Source organism: Vombatus ursinus, unplaced genomic scaffold (assembly GCF_900497805.2).
Source record: "Vombatus ursinus unplaced genomic scaffold, bare-nosed wombat genome assembly UNPS02009173.1, whole genome shotgun sequence".
Lineage (NCBI taxonomy): Eukaryota > Metazoa > Chordata > Mammalia > Diprotodontia > Vombatidae > Vombatus > Vombatus ursinus.
In genome coordinates this window covers 6856684-6877040 of record NW_020948951.1, presented here as the reverse complement: position 1 = coordinate 6877040, position 20357 = coordinate 6856684, and the positions used below count along the sequence as shown (strand labels likewise).

Below are 20357 nucleotides of genomic sequence, written 5' to 3'. Positions count from 1 at the left end.
TTCCTTCCTTCCTTCCTTCCTTCCTTCCTTCCTTCCTTCCTTCCTTCTTCCTCCAATAAAGACTTTCTGGGTACCACTAAAAAAACAAAAACAAAAACAAAACAACCTTCAGCAAAGGGTTTCAGCAAAATCCCTATGTGCCCCCAAGTACTAACAATTTGTTAATGTGTGTGCATATGTGTGTTTTATTCAACCAATGGATATTAATGGCACAACTGGTATTCCTGAGTTTGTGTGTGCCATTTTTATAGTCCAACATCCTCATTTTACAGATAAGGAAACTGAGGTTCAGAGAATTGCCCAAGATCACACAAGTAGTATTAGAGCTGAGATTTTAATCCCAGTCTTCTGACTTCACAGCTAGCATGATTTCCTCAGCTCTGATTCAATTAGGTCAAAAGGGGGGTACCTATACTCAATAAGGCTGAGAGTCATTGATTTAACTCATTCCCTTCATTCTCCAGACGGGGAACTGAGATCTGGAGAGGGAAAGGGCCTTGTCCAAGCTCATATAATCTGTCAGACAAGGTTAGATGTGGTGTTGGTATAGTGCAAAGAGCTCTGGACTTGGAGTCAGGAGTCCTGGGTTTGACTTCAGACTGACACTTACTTGCCATATGATGTAGGGGAAATACTTGATTTCACTGGGCCTCAGTCTCCTTATATGAAAAACCAGAGGGCTGAATGAGACCCTTTCCAACTCTGATTATATGGGAACCTATTCATAGGAGCCAGTTCCCAGTTCTTCTGATTCCCAATGCAGGCCTCTTAAAAGTCTAGCAAACTATTGTCTATGACCCTCCTTTCAGTCAGGCAGAACTTTGGCTAGTCCCCATATCTACTTATGAAGATTCCTCAGGGAGAGGGGAATGGGAAAGGGAGAGAGGACTTCACAGAGTGTTGATGTGCCCCAATCATCCATGAAGAGGCCTGATTGATGGAAAGGGTAACTAAGGGGGGCTTTTGCCCTAAATGGTGCCACATTTTCACCCTAAAGTCTCAAGCTTGCTATCTTGCCCTGAACTATTCTGAACTATTGTCTCTCTGTCTCTCTCTCTCTCTCTCTCTGTCTCTCTCTCTCTCTCTCTCTCTCTCTCTCTCTCTCTCTCTCTCTCTCTCTTTCTCTCTCTCTCTCTTTCTCTCTCTCTCTCAATCTGTTTTAGGTGTGTCTGCTGCCTCCCCAGCTAGCCTGGGAACTGCCCAGGCTCCTGGGGTGGGGCAGGGTCTGGCCTTCCCACTTCTAACATAGCTGAGAGATGGTCAATAACTGACCATAGCTTCTGCCTGGGGAAAGTGGTGCCTTCCTAGATCCCATTTCCTAGGCAGGAAGGGATAAGTGCTAAGGGGGGGAGGAGACTGAGGGGATTCCACTTCCTACAAGAAACAGGTGGACAAGAGCCCTGGGTGACTGGTCTCAGCTGTTCCTCATTCAGAAGCCTTTGGGAGCAGAGAGGGGAGGCAAGGAGAGGGAAAAGAGACCTAGCTGTCCTAGGCAACACGTCTGGAGGAGCTGTTGGGCACTCTCTGATTTGAGGGGATTTGTCTCCTTCCCACTGCACATGCCCATCACATACAGATAGCATATGTTGTACATATACCATCCCAATGTTTGTGTAAATTCATGCACCATGAACATCAATTGTATGTATACAAAAACCAGCAGATATTGAACAAACGGGTAGGCAGGACACAAACATATCAATGGTATGTGCACACATATACAACAAACACCAATTGCTTGTATGTATGCCCATGGACACATACTACATATACAAGCATATATACATACATATATATATATATATACATGGAATACCTAGGTAGCACAGTGGATAGGGCACCAGGCCTGGAGTAAGGAAGACCTGAATTCAAATTCAGCTTCTGATACTAACAAGCTGTGTGACCCTGGACAAGTCATTCAACCCCTGTTTGCCTCAGTTTCTTCATCTGTAAAATAGGATAATAATAGCACCTACTTCTCAGGGTTGTGAGGATCAAATGAGATAACAATTTTAAAGTGCTTATGTTAGATATTACTATTATTTTTACAAACATCAGGCACACCCTTACAAAGGGCAGCCATCATAAAGATATCTCAAATGTTCACAATGCACACCAACTGTGGGTGCAAGTATTGAACAAATATAGAGCGCATGAGATCATAGATTCTGAGCTGAAAAGAAGTATTAAATTAAGTACTGAATACAACCCAACCCTCCCCTCCCCCCCCCTCCCCTCCCCCCCCTTTTTTTTTGCTTTTTGGTGAGGCAATCTGGATTAAGTGACTTGCCCAGGGTCACACAGCTAGTAAAGTGTCAAGTGTTTGAGACCGGATTTGAACTCAGGTCCTCCTGACTCCAAGGCCAGAGCTCTACCCACTAGCCGCCACTCCTCCCATTTTATACATGAGGTAACTGAGATTGAAAGAGGGGAAGTGACTTATCTAGGGTCCCACAGCTAGTCAATACCAGAAGCAAGATTCAAACCCAGGTCCTGCTGATTCCAAGCCTAGGACTGTATTCATGCTGCCTCACTCCACCTGCACATCCACACAATAGAGTTGTTAATGATACACTCTGCACAAAAGCCATGAGCAACAATCTGACGCCATTATACATTTTCACACATAATAAAGTTACACAAATTTCTCAAACAAAAGCCCGTTCCATTGCCCTTTTTGCTCTCCCCATTACATACACACACACACACACACACACACCCATAAATGCTCGTGACCCTCATCCATACCATAGATAGAATTCCCTGTCCCTCCCCTTCACAAAGAACCAAACCTTCCCCCTAGCCTTAGAGTTGCAGGCTCTTCCTTCCCCCTCCACAGATCTCCACCCACCCATCACCTCATCTCCTCCCTGCCCCCATGGGGGTAGTGGGGTCTGTGGGCTTGGGAACAGGATGTGGGGTCATCGTGGGTCAGCATGCCTGGAGGCAGAGGAATGGCTTTGGTGATGCCCCTTTTGGCAGTTGACCACCCAGAAGGGCTGGGCCCAGAGCCAGAGGGGCCTTAGCTGTTCCCAGCTCCACTCCCATAAAGCCGCATCATGATAGAATGAAAAGAGCCCCGGGAGTCAGAAGGCCTGGATTCTAGTTCTAGCTCTGGTTTGGTCACTGAGTTGCTGTGTGACTGTGGAAGTGTCCTGTGTCTCATTTCCTTATCTTGGAAAGGGAGAATTCTGGACTAGACAATTCAACGTCAGCACTGAAATCCTGTGTTCTGCATTCCTGATGACAGACGAGGGCCCCCGCCTCCATCCTCTCGATGACGGAAAAGGGAAGAACCCGAGCCGTCTGGGGGTTCTCAATATTCCCAAGCAGTGCTCTGGGTAACCAGGGCCTCTTACTAAGACTCACCCACCAGGAATGAATGCATAGCTGGGAAGAATTGATCTGAGAGTCTTTGCTCCGTAGGGGGATCGGATGACCAGGCCCTGCTCCCAGCTGCTTCTGCCTCGCCTGGTTCGCAGTCTGTCTAGGAACTTGGCAAAGAGAATTCAGTGTCAATGAGGACTGGTAAATGAGGAAGCTATCCCCAGGATCCAGTTAGGTTGGATTCATTCACTGGAGGGAGGAAAGGAGAGATGACAGATTGCTGACAACAGCAACAGTTCGTCTTAATGTAAGGAGATGGCAGGTAGTGCAAAGAACCATGAATCGGCAGGAGATTTGGGTTATGGTCCTAGGTATGCACTGACTGGATGATCTGTCCCTGCTCCTTACTATTTGCATGACCCTGGACAAGTCACTGAGTCCAAGGCAAGTCCTTTACCCTCCCTGGGCCTCATTTTTCTACAAAAGGAGGACTAGGTGATCTCCAAAGGCCCTTCCAGCTCTGACATTTTATGCTCTACAGTTATAGTTTCCACCACTGTCTGAAGCTCTGTGACTTCAGGCCTGAGTCAATTGATAGCATGAATGCAAGTCCACTGCTGAGGAGGGCTGAATCTGGAGTCATAGGACCTGAGTTCAAATCCTAGATTTGCCAGGTCCTACCAGTAGGACTTTGGGCAAATCATTTAACTTCCATGGGCCTCAGCTTCCCCAACTGTAGAATGAGGGAGTTGGACTTAATAATATCTATGATCCTCTGACTTTTCTAGGCCTCAATTTCTCTACCAGTAAAATGGATATAATAACTCCCATTCTGCCTACAGGGTTGTTGTGACATGGGGCGGTGAATTCAAAAGCTCCCTTTGTACTCTGTAGATCAGTTTTTATAAATGTCAGGGATTACGAAGATATTATTATTATTAGCAATAATTTCAATTTGTACGGTCTTATTTATATGTCTTTCCAAATCACTTGCACATTCATTATCTCATAAGATCCTCATATCAGCCCAGTAAGGCAGGCATTAATAACCCTGCTGAGAGCCAAAGGCAAGGAGGATGAGTCAGTCAATGTCAATGGCCATACTGGCACTAGAAGGGTGGTCTCCTAACTCCTAGCCCACAGTACTAGCCAGCTTCACTAGTGTGTGTATGTGAAGTTGAGGATGGAGATCCCTTGACATGAGGACTGCAGGGTTTGTTAGGCTGGGAAGGCACAGTGGCCAGGCGGCCAGGGTATAGAGAAGAGGAGGCAGGCCTGGGGGAACCAGGTTTGGGGCTAAGGCTTAGAGCCTAGGGCCTTCTCCTGGAGTCCTGGGGCTCGCTATCACCAGCTAGCTCTCTGGCTAATTAATTTTAATTACCGCCTTTCACTGTTTGGAAATTGGACCGTCAGGGAGAAAATCCAGCAGCAGCAGCGACTTGTAATTAGGAAAAAGGGGGAGAGAGAGAGAAAGAGAGAGAGAGGGAGACACTGAGTCCTCATATCAGTGAATCGTTTAAAGGAAATTAAAGTGTCATTTACACCGAGCATGTAATTAAGGGGGGGTAAGCAGCCCCAGCTGGGGGACTCATAGCTCTCTGGGAGTCGGAGACTGGGGAACTCTGGGCCCAGAAGAGTCAGGGGTCTAGGGCTCCAGAACTAAGGTTGAGCCCCAGGGGAGACAACGGGTTGAGAGTAGGGGTGGAGGCAGATGGCTTAAGGGGAGCAGGAGTCCGTGGTAGTGGTGTCACAAAGTAGAAGCCAAGGACCTAGGTAACACAGGAAAGAGGAGTGTGTGGTATCTGGTGGAGCAAATGAAGGCTGTTTACAGTACACCTTCAGGGGAAATTCTGCCTTGGAGGCTGGGCCCCTTTGAGCTGGGGGAAGGGGGAGAGGGGCCCGCATGGTTCGGACAATTCCACTAGCACCACATCTCTCCATCCCATCAGGTTCAAAGTGTGAGGAGTGATTGGAAGGGAATCCTGACCTTACAAACCATTCATCCTACCTGAATCTCTTCCTCAGCTGGCTCATAGGGCTGACACCATCTAGGTCAAAGGTTCCCAGTCTGGAATACACATTTCCCCAGGGGTACAAGAAGTTTGTTAAGGGGGTGTAGGAAATATTTCATAAATAACTATATTATCCTATTAAAATATCCTGAAAATAGTAGTTTGTGGGAAAAATGCTATGTACCTAATAAAGGTTTCTTCATGAAAAATTAATCTCTTCAGGTAGCTATGTGGCTCAGTGAAGGGCATACTTGAACTTGAAGTCAGGAAGACCTGGGTTCTAGTCTTGCCTCAGATACTTGCTTTCTGTGTGACCCTGGGCACTTTAAATCACTTAATCTTTCTCAGTCTCAGTTCCTTCATCTGTAAAACAGGGAATAATAGCTTCTACCTCATAGTGTAATTGTGATGATTAAATAAAATAGCATTCATAAAGAACTTTGCAAACCTTAAAGCACTATATTGCTGTTAGCTGTGACCAACTCTTTGTGCCCTATGGACCACTGCACACCAATACTGTCCATGGGGTCTTCTTGGCAAAGATTCTTAAGTGGTTTGCCATTTTCTTCTCAGGTGGATTAAGGCAAACAGAGGTTAAGTGACTTGCCCAGGGTCACACAGCTAGTAAGTGTCTGAGATCATATCTGAACTCTGATCTTCCTGATTCCCGGCCCTGCACTCTATCCACTGAGCCACCTAGCTGCCTGAAAGCACTATATACATGACTGCTATTATTATTTATCTTATTTCTCACATGCATAGCAAACTCTAGAAGGTCTTAACTTGGGGCCCAACTCAGGCCCATAAGGGGTCAATAAATATATTTCAGTAAGTCTGTGAACTAAGATGGGGGCGGATTGCATCTTTATTTTCATTAGCCTCTAACTGAAATTTAGCATTTCCTTTAATTATAAATTTAACAAAAATAAAAAAAAACAAAAAAATTTATTCTGAGTTCATAGGCTTCAGACTGTCAGAGAGGTTTGTGCCACACAAAAGGTTAAGAACCCTAGTCTAAAATATATTTCCTTTTATATTGAATAGGGGTTACTGCAATAATGTAATAATGAAAGCTAAGGGGTCTGGGACCTAAGGAATTTGGGGGTCCCTGATCTAATCTAGTTACTGTTTGTCCATAGGGATGTGCCTCACCTCAGGTCACGTGGGTTAGTAACAGCCACCCAGAAACCAAGTAACTGTTAAGTCCTGTCAGGTCCAGAGAGAGGCCTGGTGGTGCCGTGGAAAGAATCCTGGGCCTGCAGTCAGGAGACCCTGGATGAAGTCTTCACCCCACTATTTCCTAGCTGTCAGATTGGGACAAATTACTTCCCCTTTCTGGGCTCTAGTTTTTCATCCATCAAAAGCATCTAAGAGTCCCCTCGCTATTGACTGACTTTACTGTGGCATTTATGGAACACTTTACTGACCTTCATATCCTATAAAATTAAGGGGTCATTATTTAAGTTAGTTCATCTCTCTGGGCCTCAGCTTCCTCATCTGTGAAATGGGGATAACGATTCTCACATTACCTACAGGTTGTGTTACTTCAAGGCACTTTAAAAATTCTAAAGTACTAGAGAAATTTGAGCTATTGTAGTTCTTATGATTTTGGGGCCCAGTGAGCAGGGGACGGAGAAACTTGGAGGAAGAGAGAAGGCATCCCCGAAAGCTGAGGGAGTCCAGAAAGGACACGGACTTTTTCTTCAGATCTTTGCTTCCTTACTGCCCAGGAGAGTGCTTAGCATTGCTTGGTAAACAAATGAATGAATGTACAAATGAATAAGGAGGCAGGGATTGACCGGTCAGCCTCTTACTCCGAGGTAGCGGCTTCTGTCTCACCCATTTCCTTGCTCCTTCCCGTCCAGTGTCCTGAGTTCCACTCCACTTTTTCCTTCCTCCCCACTCTCCCTGACCGTTCAACTCCTTGGAATTCCTCTGGCCTTGGGGAGGAGCTTTGTGGGGGGCTCCAGGGCCTCCAATCCTCCCACCTTTAGGCCATTCATTGGGTTGTAAGGATTTGGACAAGAGAAATGGGACCTGGTCCCTTATTAACTCTCTCTCAGCACCCTCCTTATTCCTTTCCCAGGCTAAATCATTCACTAACTCAGCAATTCTACCAGAACAACCCCCAAGTATTTAAACGGTACCAGAGTGGGGGAGAAGGAGGCTGGGAGAGACAGGGTGCCAGGACAGTTACCCATTTAGTGCTAAGAAAAGCCTAATCTACTGTTACCTTGGACAAGTCACTGTCCCTCAGTTTCATCCTCTGTAAAAACAAGGGGGCTTGAATTAGATTTGGAGCCAGAAGACAGACCAACTTCTACCTATGTTCCGAAGACAAGTTACCTCTGAGCTTTATTTAGCTTCCTCATCAGTAAAATGAGGGTAGAGTAGATAATTTCCAAGATCCCTTGCAGCTCAAAATCTGTACTCATCTATGTGTCTATAATATGCCTTCCAGCTCTGACAGTCTAGGTCCTCTGGCTATGATTCTAAGCCAGCCTGAGTAAGGAGAGATTGGGGGAAAACACAATGGGAAACTCAGTGTGCATCATCAGGAAGGGGAGCATTAAGGGGCCTGGTTCAGTGCTGGAAACAGAAGGCAATCCATTCCAAGGATAAGAACAAAACAAAGGCAGAGAAAAAGTCCCAGGGGGAAAAGCTCTGGGGTCAGAGCGGACCACAAGACCTCAGTGAGTCAGTGGCCTGGAATGTCCCAAGGAGGGGCTAACAGAAGGGAGGGGAGGCTGGGGAAGGACAATAAGTGAGGAAGAACAACAGTTAAAGGAATCAAGGTAGACTTTATTTTAGTCACTCTAGGGCTTCTTCATTTTCCACTCAGTAGTAAAAAGATTCCTGGATTCAGAGCCCATACTCGTTTGGGTTCTACTACTAACTAGCTGTGAGACTTTCAAAGAATCACAGAATTTTAGAGGTGGAAGGAAGGGACCTCGGTGGCCATCCAGTGCCAAGCTATAGATGGAGAGCTGGAAGGGACCTTAAAAACCTAAGATCCTCACTCTACAGGTGAGGACACTGAGGCCCCCTGAAGTTAGTGACTTCAAGGTCATAGAAGTAGAAAGTACCCAGAGCTAGGATTTGAACTCAGGTCTCCTGACTCTAAAGCCACTCTCCTTCCCACTGCACCGCAGTGCCCCTTCCTCTCTGCAAAGGGCTAGAACTGGCCCAGATGACCCTGACATAATTACTAATATTTATACAACTCTTGGAGGTTTGCAAAGCAGTTTACATACTTTATCTCAAGTAATCCCCACGATAACACTGTAAAATAGCTGAGATACACACACATATACACACACACACACACACACATCCTGTTTTACATTTGAGGAAACTAAGGTTGCCACAGGTTAAGTGCCTTGCTGAGAGTCACATAGTAAGTGTCTAAGGCAGGACTGAATTCAGGTCTTCCTGATTCTAAGTCTGGCACTCTTTTCCCAAGGAACCTCTTGGCTCTGACTGTCTCTCTTCTAAGGTCTCTTTCATCTCTGATGTTCTGTGTTTTGTATCCAGCTGGATATTTACCATCTCTTCTAGTCTCTGTTCTCAGACGCCTCCCACATCTGACTTCCTGTGATTTTGGAATACCAGGTAGATCACCCCATGTTCCCGGGTCCATTAGGTTGGGTCTCTGCCCACACAGAAACCATCCTTTTGCCAAGAGGTACCCCCATCCCAAAGAGTGAGGACATCTGGGTGATGCAGTGTGGCCCAGCTCTGCTTCCAGAGATAAAACCTAGTCCATGGCCTAGGATTTTCTCCACACACCAGGAGGAAGCTTCCTCCTTGCAAAATGCTTTCTAGAGGATCTGCAGCTGCATTCAGTTTTCCCAGTTGGCCTCTGGGTAAGGGCCATGACTACTTCCAGGCCAGTCCTTCCTGCTTAAACTTTCATCTCAGAAAAGGTGGAAGTTTCCCAGAGAAAGGAAGGTCAATAGTTTATTCCTCGTGTACCCAGTGTCTCAAAACCCTAAGGGTCTGAAAATTCCTCCTATTGTCTACCCTGGGACTAACTGGCTACAACCACACACCAGTTTCTTTCTGTCTTCACCTGGGATGAAGGCCTTGATCTCTATGGGTAACAACCTGGTTTTGCCTCCTACCAGCCTTACTGGTAAGTCAGGAGAAGCAACAGATCCAAAGAGCCATGCTCCTGATAGCTTCCATGCCTCACCACCCTGGAGGACAGGTACTGTTATCCCTACTTTACAAAGAAGGCAACTAAGGGGCCAGAGAGGAGTGACTTACCCAAGACCACATGGCTGGTTAGTAACAGAGGTAAACTTGAAAGGTCATCACTTGCAACCGTATCCAGCATCCATTCCTCTAAGTCACGCTGTCTTTGTCAGTTTCATATTCCATGCCTGACCCTATTTCTCCCTTCTTTCAGGAAAAAAAAATTGAGACCAACAACCCAGAATCCCATGCTGAGAATGATGTAGGGACAGTACTCCCAGAAATAAAGAGGAGAGGAGAGGAAGGAGAAGCTGTTTGGAGAAGGGTGAGTGGTTCCCTGGCTCTGGTTCCTGCCTGTTCTTTGTGGCTTGTTGTATCCCACCCACCCCACAAGAACCCCACTCCCTGGGGAAATCACTGACTGGGCTAAAGCCATTGATCTTTGCTACACGGGGACCATCTAGGAAGAAGCCTCGGAGAATGCTAACATTATTACTAGTGGCCAGCTCTCTAGTACTTGAAAGTACATTGTATACCTTACTTATAAACCACTGGGTCAGGAAAGGGTTGTAGGGTTTTTATTGTTGTTCAGTTGTGTCTGACTCTTCATTATCCCATTCGGGGTTTTCTTGGCAGAGATACTACAGTGGTTTGCCATTTCCTTCTCCAGCTCATTTTCCAGATGAGGATCTGAGGCAAACAGGGTTAAACGACTTGCCCAGGGTCACCCAGCTAGTAAGCGTCTGATCTGAACTCAGGTCTTCCTGATTCCAGGCTTAGTGCTCTATCTACTGCAGCCACCCAGCTGCCCAGTTTAGGGATTATCCATACCCTTTTATAAAGGAAGAAGCTGTGACTTCAAGAGGGGAAGAGCCTTGGTGGAGGCCTCATTGCTCATACCTGGGACTTAAACCCAAATCTTTTTCCTCTGTCTCATGCTTTCTCAGCCATAGATGCCATACTGCCCACTTGTGAGAAGACTGGAGGGATGGAGGAGATGCTACAGTGGGCTCCATACACTTGGTCCCTCACACTGCCCTTGCCCTCCCACCCCCACCTGTAGGGGAGGGCTTGGAAATTAGCTATCAATACAGTTATTTCTTCACCTGCCCTCACAAGGCTGGTGCAAGGCAAAGAGAGGTTTATCCTGGGAAATCCAGTTATGTACACGTCGAGGACTACATCTCCCATAATGCTTTGGGCTTGATTCTGGTTCAGAGAAAGGCACCCAATCAGGGAGGGGTCAGTGGCGTGTGGGGGGGGGGGCACTGCCAGAGGCCAGGGTGGAGAGAGAGAGTGAGGGAAGCATCAGATCCCTGATCCCAGACTAGTCACCAAAAGAAGGATTTTTTATAACCCAAGGCTCATGGCCCCCCAAATCACCTTAACACTTTCTAATTTATGGGCACGTTATCTGGATGTCCCTTGTGGAGGCATGATGAATGGGTTTGATAATCAGAGAGAATTCTGTTCCTCAGGCAAGTGGCCCCAGCCCTAACATTGCTCACTGCTTCCACAGCCAGGCCCAGCTACTCTACAGAGCAGGGGGCCAGCTTGTGGGGGGACCCCTCACACAGTCAGACTCACTAACTGCTTCTCATAACACCAGAGTCTCCACTAGGGCAAAGACTGTCTGAGCTCACCAAATTCACAACATCTCAGCTTTGGAAGGGACCTCAGCAACCAAATTGTTTATCATAGGAATCCTCTCTCTGTAGGTGGTCAGTCATCCAGCTTCTACATGGGATGAACTTACTCCTCCCATAGCAATCTGTTCCACTCTGGACAGCTCTAATTGGTACAAAGTTGCTGGGTCCCTCCCCATTTTCTGACACCGAGCAGGGACCCACTCTACAAATTCCACCTTGCTCCTTGTTCTGCCCTTCCCCCCACAAGAAGCCTTCAAATTTGAAGACAGCTCTCCTGGTTTCCCTAAATCTCTTCTTCACATCCCGAGTTTCTGACATCCTGGCTGACCTCCTCCTGAGCTTTTTCTGCTCCTTAATGTTCTTCCTAAAATGTGGTACCCAGACTGAACACAGAAATCCAACTATAAGCTGACCAGTGGAGAAGACAGTGAGACTGTTAATCTGTTTATTCTGGATGCTATCTAAAATTGGTTATATCAGAGTCCAGAACAGCAGTCTGCACACAGTAGGTGCTTAACATTAATTTCCAGGATCATAAACTTCAAAGTCACTTTAGACACCATTAGTTCCCCCCAACCCATTTTACAGATGCCAAGAGAAATTAAGTGACTGATCAAGGTCACTTAGGCAAAGGCAGCAGAACCCCAGGTAGAATTTGAACCCTGAATCTCTGGCTCTAGATTGAATGCTCTTTCCACTGTGTCATTCTGCTTCTCTAATGGGAATTCCATCAAATTGGATTTCCTCCAATAGGCTCATCCTCAGGGCCTAGGCAGCCTTGGACAGAGCCCAGTACTAGACACCCATCTGGGGCTACTTCACTGCAGTCTCACCAGAAGGCAGGGTATTAGATGGCATTGGTGCCTCCAGGACCTTTTCCATTCCAAAGACAGGCCTGTCAATTTGTAACTCTGGCATGGATGACGGGTCAATTGGAAAATTAGCAAAATGTCTCTTGAGCAGCTACTATGGGCAAGGCTCTCTCTCTCTCTCTCTCTCTCTCTCTCTCTCTCTCTCTGTGTGTGTGTGTGTGTATATATGATATCAATCTTAGAATCACAGACGTGTAGAATCTCAGAGCTGGAAGGAACCCTAGCCCACCTAGCCCATCTATCTCAGAGGGCACAAGAACACCCTCTAAGACCTTCCCGACAGGTCATCCAGCCTCTGCTTGGACCCTCCCACTGATAGGTAGCTGAGGTCTTTATGGGCCAGCCTATTCTACAGTGGGATAGCTCAGACTGTTAGGATGATAAAACCTTCCTCCCTATAATTCCCTGGTCTTAGTCCTTCTGGGGCCCCAGAATTGGAGAGTTGGGATGACCTTCAGAAGGTACCAAGCCCAAACTGTACCCCAGTTGAAATCCCCTATACAACATGTCTAGCAAGTGGCGAGGCAGCCTCTGCTCAAAGACAGCCAGTCTTTAAGTTCAGTTGCAGACAGACAACTCACAACCTCCCAAGGCAGCTTAGTCCACTTTGGGACAGCGCCAATCATTAGAATGTTTGGCTTTATATGGAGACACAATCAGCTTCTTTAAAACTTCAGTTACTCCAGGTTCTTTCCCCCTGAGCCCAAGAGCTAATCTAAGCCCTGTTCCCCATCCCAGCCTCTCAGACATTTGAAGACAGTTCCCATGTACCTTATTAACCTTCTCTTCTCCAGGCTAACCATCCTCAAATCCTTCAAGCAATCCTCATATTCTTGTCCTCTCAACCTATCCTGGTTGCCTTCCTCTGGTCCCCACTCTAGTTTGTTAATGTCCTTCCTGTATGGCCAATGAGGAAATTAAGATGGTCAGTGTGGGAAGTAAAATGGCCGATGTGGGAAATAAGATGGCCAGTATTAGAATTTATTTTGCCTGACTATGCATACTTGTTACAAGAGTTTTGTTTTTCTTGTTTATTTCTCAATGGGGGAGGGGAGAAGACAAATTATGGTTAAATGAAAAAAAAAACTTAATTTAAAAAAATTTCCTTCCTGAAATATAGCTCTCAGACCTAAACATGATGCTATAGATGTGGTCTAACCAAGGCAGAGTACAACAAGTCTATTACCTCCCTCATTCTGGACACTCTGCGTGTATTAATGCAGCCCAAGATCCATTAGCTTTGATGGGTTGCCTTGTTTCACTGGTGAATCATATGGAGCTTTCCATCCACTAAAAGCCTCAGATCCTTCTCACAAAACTATTTAATAATCTAACCACACCTTCTCATCCTTGTACTTGGGGTTACAAAATAAAATGCCAAAGAGTGGGGCTGTACATTTATCCCAATTACATTTCATGTGTTATATTTGGTCTAGCATTCCAGCAAGCCAAGATATTTTTGACTCCTATTTTGCCACACGACATGTTTCTTGGCTGTTTCTTCCAGCTTGCTGCCCTCCACAAGTCTTATATGCATGCCACGGATACCTTCAACCAAATCACTGATAAAAATGCTGAACAGCAGAAGACCAAGGGTGGACATATCTGGGGCATTTCACTAGAGACATGTCTCCAGTGAACTCTGAAACATGCTATCATCCCACCAGCTCTGAATCTCCTTCGCTGTGTATGTTATCATCCAAACCGATGATCTCCAAACTTTTTTTTGACAGTATACCCCTATGGGTAAAACACTTTTGAGCACCCTTTCCACACATGCATATCTATTTCTGTAAGTTATATATACACACACATATATATATATATATACACATAAAAGTTACATATACATAGAAATACACACACACATATATACATACATGGTAACTCTCCATCCTAACCAAAACCAAAAAATGTAGAGGAGGGAGGCTTTTATCAGTCACTGCCTCAGAGTGTAGAGGCTACTTTTTGAGGGTCTCCTCCTGAAGCCAGAAAGTGATCTTGGTGGGAGAAGAAAGGTAAGTAGGACATAAATGGCTGCTGTAGGTACCAGGTGGCAAGGCAGTTATAACTGCCCTGAGGGGTTGATGACTACAGAAGGAGGAAGAGACTACCAGGGGTGGGGAACCTTTGGCCTCAAGGTCACATGTGGCTCTCTAGGTCCTCAAGTGTGGCCCTTTTGAAATTTGGATTCAGTCAAAGGGCTGCACTTGAGGACCTAGAAGGCCACATTTGGCCTAGAGGCTACAGGTTGCCCATTCCTGAACTAGGAGTTTGCACAGCATAGGGAGGAGATGAGTAGGGAAGAATAAGTGTGGCTGTGTCAGAGAGAAATCTTATGATTAGCTATTTCAGGACAACTTTCTGCCCTCTGATTGGTTAATCATGTATTTCTTGGGGTCATGCTCCAGTCTTCCACTTTGGAGACCACTGACCTATACTACTTTCTGTGACTTCCTTGGGGTCACAGAATCTCAAAGCTAGAAGGGATCCCAGAGACCATGCAGTCTAAATGTCTACATACAATTTTCTTAACCTGGGGTTCATGAATTCATTTTAAAAAATATTTTGATAATAGTATTTCAATATAATTGATTTTCTTTATGATCCTATATGTTTTAAACAATGAAAAACATCATTCTGAGAAAAAGGTCCATAAGCTTCACCATATGGCCAAAGGGCTCCTTGTCACAAAGGTTAAGGACTGCTCTACAGCATTCCTAAGGGAGAGTCAACTTGAAGATTTCAGTTGCATGGTGAATTCAATCTCCTCAGGGCAACTGATTCCACTTTTGGACAGCTCTCACTGTCAGGAAGTTTTGTGCTGTTTTTTTCCCTCCGATGAAAATCTAAACATCGCTCTTAGTTCTGTCCTGTAGGGTTAAACAGTACACTTCTTTTCCACGTGATGTCCCTTCAAATACTTGTAGGTAGCTCTCATGTCCCTCCCTGAATTCTTATTTCTCCAGGCTAAACCTTCTCAGTTCCATAAAGGAATCTATGATCTAGTTCTGGAGACAGGATAAAAAAAGACCCAAATATGAGACTGTGTTTATGAAGTGGCAGGGGAATGGTAAGGCTACAAGAGCCCAAGGAAAATGGAGATTACTGTTGGCTAGAGTGGTCAGGGAAAGCTTCCTGGAAGAGGCAGGAGGTCAGTTAGACTTCGAAAGATGAGGAAGATTGAGGGTAGTGCTTTGAGAGGAGGTGGAAGGGTGTTCCAAGTGTGTGCAGGGAGGGGTAGGTGGGGTTTTGAAGAACTTAATGTGGTAAAAGACAGTGGAAAATGGACAAATGTGTGTGCAAAACCTTTGAAACTTGAGGATGATGATCAATGCAATGACCCAACAATGATTCCAGACGATCATGAAGCATGTTACCCACCTCATGACACAAAACGGATGGACTCAAAATTAACAAGGAAACACACATTTTGGGGCATGGCCAAAGGGAGAATGTGTTTGACTTGACTGTGCACAGAGTCATTAGGAAGCTTTTCTTGTTCAATTGAGGCAGTTGCTAGTAGCACAGTGAATAGAGCATTGGGCCTGGAGTCAGAAAGACTCATCTTTCTGAGTTCAGATCTGGCCTCAGACGCTTTATTAGCTGTATGACCCTGGGTAAGTCTGTTTGCTTTAGTTTCCTAAATGGCAAAATGGAGATAATAATAGTACCTACCTTGCAGGAGTGGATCAAATGAAATAATATTGCAAAGTGCTTGGCATAGTGCCTGGCACATAGTAGGTGCTATATAAATGCTTATTCTATTCCATTCCAATCAGGGAATAGATGGGAGAAAAAAATAAATGCTTAATTGAATGAAATTTATATGTACATACATATATGCATACACACTTGTATATATGCATGTATATTACATATACACACATATGTGTAGATAAATACATGCACACCCCCCAGATGTTTGTTAAGAAGACCCAGAAGGAAGGTGACCAGAAAACCCTGGAACTCAGTCCTCTTAAGACTGCAAGCAAATCCCTTCCCAGATCTTGGCCTCAGTTTTCTCTGCAGGAAAGTGGGGATAGTGCCTTCTACCCCTCGGATCTCATGAGTCAGTATAAGCCTCAAAGGAAATAAGTATGCAAAGTGCTTTGCAAATGTCAGGGAGTCCTTACTACTAGTAGGAAAGAAAGAAGTTCTCAATGTTCTTGTGTGTCACAACTACCCCTGACAGTCTGGGGAAGATCCATTCTCTGAATATTGCTGTTAAATGAAGAAAATGCATAGGACTACAGCAAGGAAACCAATTATTACCAAGGCACATTTTTCAAAACATTAAAAAACAAGTTCATAGGGCAGCTACATGGTGCAGTGGATAGAGTACTGGCCCCGGAGTCAGGAGGACCTGAGTTCAAATCCGGCCTCAGACACATGATACTCATTAGCTGTATGACCCTGGGTAAGTCACTTAACCCCAATTACCTCGCCAAAAACAAACAAGCAAAAAAAAAAAAAAACCAAGTTCATAGACCCCAGGTTAAGAGAAACCTAGATCAAAAGGTGGGGGCAGGGAGGGAAAGTTGGCATTATGGGCCCAAGGAGTATCTTCTGTTATCACCACATATGAACTGAGAGGAATTTTTTCAGGGTGCTTGGGTGGAAGATGGCAGCACCTGCATCTTTAGCAAATGGGGGAGGGGAGAGTGACGGCCCAGCTCTACAATGTAGAGATCTCTTAGAAGTTCACAATACAAGAAACATTTATAAAGTGTCTACTGCGTGCAGAGCCCTAGTTGCCAGCAGAGATGAGTTTAGATCATAGGATCAAGTGCTGGAATGGTCCTCAAGTTCAACTCCATCATTTTACAGAAGAGGATAATGAGGTCTAGGGAAATTAAGTGACATGTCCAATGTGTCATACATAAGACTCAAACCCAGGTCCTGTGACTTGAGAGTCAGTGCTCTTTCCCTGTTACTATTCCCTACCCTCAGGGAGCTTACCACCTGGTCAAGGAATAAAGAATTTAGCATTTTGTCATAACAGCAACAGCAAAGTGCTTAGTTTTTAGATAGAATAGAGTTTAGGCCAAATACAGGGAAGTAATATTTCCTACAATAGGGAAGAAACTCACTAGGAGAGGAGAGAAGAGGAATGGTGGGTGGGAGGAGGAGAAGAATAAGAAGGAAAACATGTTAAGCTTGGTTGAAAAAGGTAGTTGCAGTCTAGCGGAAAGAGCTCTGGACCTGTAATCAGCACTCCTTCATCCTAATTCTGGTTCTGCTGATCAAATAGTAGTGGGATTGTGGGTGAGGTATTCACCCTCTTGGTGCCTCAGTTTTCCTCTTCTGTAAAATGGTAATAATAATCCTAGCACTGTTGGGATTTTTTTTTTAAAGCACTTTGTAAACTTTCAAGTAACTATGTACATGTGAGTTATTATTCATGAGGGGCCAGACTGCACCTGCAAGGCTGGTATGTGACTTGTGGTGCTGTCATTTTTATGTTCAGGGGTAGTTCCCTCACCCTCTCTTGGACAGACAAGTCCCATCGTTGGGATGATAACAAATGGGTCACGTTACCGTTCTAACTAAGACGTTTGTTCATATCCTTGCAAGTCATTTGCAAGCAGCTTTCCACATATCTTCACAGACCTGTTTCCCTCCCCCCTCCCCCATCAAGGATTATTAGCCCCATCTGAAAGATGAGGAGACTAAAGGCTCAGAGAGGGAAGAAATTCGCCCAAGGTCACACAGCTAGAGAGAGGCAGGACCGGGATAAGAAGCCAGGTCTCCTGTTTACAAGTCCAAAGCTTCACCACTGTACTCTGCTGCCTCTGTTTCCAAGAGACATGTTTCTGGGCCAGATAGACAGAGACAGATGTCCAACACCAAGACAACCCAGGGAGAGAGAAGCTGATAGGGACCTTGAGTTCCAGGCCTGGGTAGCCCCACCCTTGCCTAGATCCTAGCTTACGGCCTTGATGGATGACCTTGGCCCCCTAGCATGTGCAGCATTGAAGAGAGGGGAGGGGAAGAGGGCTGCAGCCAGCCTGAGGCTCCTGGGGGATTGCTGTTGGTGCTGTCCTTGGCCCAGGCTCTGCTTTTCCTTAGCACCATGAATTGTGCCATTGGCTGCTTCATCCCTCCCTCCACAGCCGCACAGCTGCAGGATTTGGCTGAGGTGACCCACCTTAGGGGAGGGGGTGTGGGGATCCCTGTTTGCCCTGCCCTTCCCCCTAAGCTACCAGTAGCCAAATAGCAACCACAGAGAGAGGAGGGGAAATACAGCTAACTGGGGGCTTCCTTTTCCTAGTCCACCAAAAAAAAAAAAAGTCCACATTGCTTGTGAAATGAGGGGGATTATATACTAAGAAGTCTCTAAGGTCCCTTCCGGTTCTGACATTCTAAGGTCCCTTTCAGCCTAAACATTCTGTGTTCTATGTTCTAAGGTCCCTTCCAGGCCTGATATTTGATATGTCATGATATCATCCCAGGGTCTTCCTCCCAAGGCTCTCCTAGGACAAGCCTCCATGAAGGAATGCAGAGGCCCCTCAAGCTCCTAGCCTCTAAACTACTCCCTGAAGGGGGATGGATCGGGCAGAAGGGGCTGCCGTATTCTTATGGCCCAAATAATCAGGTTCTTCCTCCAGGCTTCTTCTAGCTACCTTCCTGAGTCTGGCTGGCAGCAGCAGTACCCCCCACCCCCCTTTTTCCTCTCCAACCTACTCCTTTTCTCTGATTTTTTCTACACTGGGGAATTGGGTAGAGAGTCAGAATCAGACGCTGACTACAACATTCCTCTCCCTCCCCCCCCCAAATACCAGAAGAAGGGAAAATAAAGGGCAAACCTCATATATATAATCTGCTTGTCCCCTCCCCCCACAACATATCTGATACCCTCACAATTGACATCTTCAGAAGATAGCCAAATCACACACAAGTGTTAAGTGCCTACTCTGTGCAGAGTATATTTATCCAGATAAATAGCAAACCTTCCCTCTGGGACAGACAGCCCTGGGTTCAGACCTCAATGATCTGAAATCCTGTCTATAGATGCCAGTTCCCTATGTCCCTGACCTCAGTAACACACTTAGGTAATGGTGGAGAATTAGGGAGAAAGTTAGGCACTAGTTTCTGCTTGAAGATCCAACCTGACGGATCAAATCTGCCTATCCTCCATGCACCCAGACCCATAGATCTGACACAAAGCAGTCCGGCCATAAATCAACCCATCAATAAATGTTTGCTGGTGTGCTTATGGTGTGAAAGGTGAGGAGGAGGGGGAAAATTAAAAAATGAAATAGACCAATCACTACGGTATGGGCAGAAGAGCCCCCCACCCCCCACCTCAAACCCTTCCTTCCTTCTTTCAGCCCAAGTCCTGGTAGCAGCTCCTAAATCCCAGAGGCTCCAGACCACTCAGCCTCAATGGAAATTCCAAGAATATCACTGGCTCACTGGGCTCCTCGATCCTAAACAAAGGTAAATAAACTGCAGCCCCCCCCCCCCAACGTTCTTCAGTCCCTCAACACTGGAAAAGACAAGAAAGGACTAGGAATGACCTCCCCCTTTCTCCCCCTGGTTGATGTCCAGGAAACCCGATCAGAGGCACAGGACTGTAATGGAGAGAACAACAGAAAACCAGGGTTCGAGTCTCAGCTCTCCTAAACAGCTGTGTGACCCAAGACAAGTCATATCCCCTCTATCTAGGCTTTAGTTTTGTTTCTTCTGCTTGATGCTCCTCCTCACCCACCCCCACCTCCCCGGCCTCGCACCCCCACCATAGATAGAATAAACAGATGCTTTCTACAATTCCTTTCCTAGCGCTGGGACCGTTTAAGCCCACGAGACCGGAGGAGAACCCATCTCCCCAAGCCCAAAGCAGTCTTCCTCCCGATCCCCAGCCTCACTAGCGACAACCTGGGTCATCCTCCCACTACCTCCCACCCCGGTCATACCGGGTCTGGGGGCTCCGAGGAACTGGGACCGGGGCACCGCTGGGTCGTGTGTCCCGCCCCGACAGGCACTGGACCCCTTCGTAGAGCCACCTCTTGGGAGCCCAGAGCAGGTAGCTCTGCTACCCAAGCGAGCGAGGGTCGAGTCTGGTCCTGGGGGGTGTCGGGAGGCCAAATGAGCACCGGAGGCGCTTGGCCCCCTCTAACTCAGAGGGGGCGGGCTCGAAGGACCGCCCACTGACACCCCCCACGCACACAGGGGGCGGTGGCTCTCCCCACTCCCTCCTTTCCACCCGGTGCCCCGCTCCACCCCCCACGGGCCACCCCGAGTTCGTAGCAGGCGACAACTAAGTTGTCCCAACCCCTCCACCACCCACGTGCAGC

At 46.4% G+C, this 20357-nt stretch overlaps 1 protein-coding gene across 1 annotated transcript in view; it reads right to left on the bottom strand.

Annotated features, from left to right (window-relative positions):
* Window positions 1-20056, bottom strand: part of SEMA6B (semaphorin 6B) — a 42955-nt gene extending 22899 nt beyond the window's left edge. Inside the window, exon 1 of the mRNA XM_027851000.1 lies at window positions 19977-20056. The gene's annotated coding sequence lies outside the window, so the exon portion shown is untranslated. The remainder of the gene's footprint in view (window positions 1-19976) is intronic.
* Window positions 20057-20357: the final 301 nt, after the last annotated feature.